This window comes from Gavialis gangeticus, unplaced genomic scaffold (genome assembly GCF_001723915.1).
Source record: "Gavialis gangeticus isolate Ggan-Ray unplaced genomic scaffold, GavGan_comp1, whole genome shotgun sequence".
NCBI classification, from domain to species: Eukaryota; Metazoa; Chordata; order Crocodylia; family Gavialidae; genus Gavialis; species Gavialis gangeticus.
In genome coordinates this window covers 9,620,287-9,622,207 of record NW_017729014.1, presented here as the reverse complement: position 1 = coordinate 9,622,207, position 1,921 = coordinate 9,620,287, and the positions used below count along the sequence as shown (strand labels likewise).

General features: G+C 38.6%; 1 protein-coding gene across 3 annotated transcripts in view; it reads right to left on the bottom strand.

The window, feature by feature from the left end:
• The window catches only part of NADK (NAD kinase), a 52,978-nt gene that overhangs the window by 19,066 nt on the left and 31,991 nt on the right, over nucleotides 1–1,921 (bottom strand). The window contains exon 1 of one of the 3 annotated variants that reach the window (XM_019511697.1): nucleotides 27–683. The exons of the other annotated variants lie outside the window; for them this stretch is intronic. The gene's annotated coding sequence lies outside the window, so the exon portion shown is untranslated. Of the gene's footprint in view, nucleotides 1–26; nucleotides 684–1,921 lie in introns of those variants that run through there. 3 annotated transcript variants of the gene reach the window in all.

Below are 1,921 nucleotides of genomic sequence, written 5' to 3'. Positions count from 1 at the left end.
AAAAAAAAAAAAAAAAAAAAAAAGAAGAGCTCTGGAAAAGTCTTAGACCTAATCACTTTTTAATTTTATCATTAGTTTTGTCCAAGACGACTATTTAATTTGATGTTTCAAATAATCCTAATAAAGGGGGGGGGGGGTTTCGGTTTCAAAGAATAATCCCTTTTAAAAGAGTGTTAAAAATCTTCAATAGTCTCTTAATGTTTCAAAAAGCCAAACTCCCTTTCAAAAAAGTTTAACTAAGCCTAAATAAAGCTAACACAATAATACACTTAAACCACTGGCTTTTCATTAAAAATTAACTCCATTCATCTGGATCATTTCACATCATCTTTTATAAGCAAGCCTTCCAAAATAGTCACCTACACTAGCATTACAGAAGACACTCAGATTTTACACTAACATACAAACTGTTGCCACCACACGCTAGTCCAGGATTTCCCATTATAGTCCACTTGTTAAAAATATTTTCAGTAACCAGGAAAATTCAGATGACATTTTAGAAGCCCACAGACATAAGAAAGAGAACACTTAAAAGCTGAAACTATCATCGGCAGTTTAGATTCTTAATAGCCTTCTACCCCAATGACCTGCGAATGTCCTCATCTCTCCAGCTAATTTAAACACTGCGTTAACTGTCTTTTTCTTGGCAGCTACGGTGCTCTTAGTACTGCTGACAGCCTCTGTACCGGACTAATCTCGACACACTATCATTATATTGTACAGTGTTGGCTCAGCCCATGAGGAGGAGCGTATTTGCCATGGTCAGGTGGTGAAATGAATGACGTAAATAAAATCTCCAAACGAATTAGAGTCATCTTAGCCACAGGCTCTAGTGTTGACATAAGACTCAAGGAAGCTAGTCTTTGCCCGTCAAAGTTTCCTCCACACTTTCACTGGAAAAGTCAAAATATCACTACCACACTGAGTTGGCAAAAAGTAATCTTTATGATAATCTTATATTCCAGATTTCTTTGAATGGAAAATTAGAGTAATCATTATAAAGTGAAGCAAAGGTAAACAATCCTTTTAAAACAAGCCGACTAGTCGTATTCGTATTTGCCTATCTCCCCTGACACCAACTCTGTTTACCAGGTTAGGAATGAATTCAGTGCTTTAGTTCTGTGTTACCCATCTCACATCCACCGACAAAAAGACAGTAAGAGCAGCACCCAAGTAACCCCTTGTTTCAATACCAACTTTACTACCAGGGTATTCTGTAAAGAGGACTGCCTGGTTGATCTTCGTTTCACCCAGAGAGTGCCACAGGATGCAAACGCATGGCTTCAAAACTTCAGAAAAGGTGGGGAGAAAGTAGTGTGTTTGGAAGTGTGGGGGGAGGGATGGGTAGAGGAGGGAGCAGGGGGTTGGCAGGATTACATATTTTGGTTATGTTAGTTGTAAAATATATAATTCTGCCAATCTACACGGGTATCCGCTGATCTTTGTTAATCTGCCTTTTAAAATACCAGTGAGCATGATCTAGGGAATGATTCATTCCTCTTCAAGTCAAATAAACTGGCTTCAGGATGTAACAGCCAGCCCAGGCCTGCTGGCTACATTGCTTGCTACTGGTTGCTCAGTTAGTGGAAAAAAAGAGCAGCTTGATAAAACATATTGGCAGTGCTCTTGAACATTTCTCTGTAGTTTCTATGTGCATTCTCACTAAGCTTTGAAAAATTCACTCTTCTTGTGGGAAGCAATAAGATTAAAGAAATAATCTCCTCAAAATATTCCAAACTGTAAAACAATAATTGTTTTACTGAATATGCAATTATTCTCTGTAACTGCTCATTTCTCTTTTCAGTAGTAGGAGAATGACGTTAACAGTGCCTTAAACATAACCAAAGTTTTAGAACTAAATGTATGGTGTCTGTACATGTGCTGCAGGGTTGGGGGGAGGTGTGTGTGGGGGGGGGGGGGA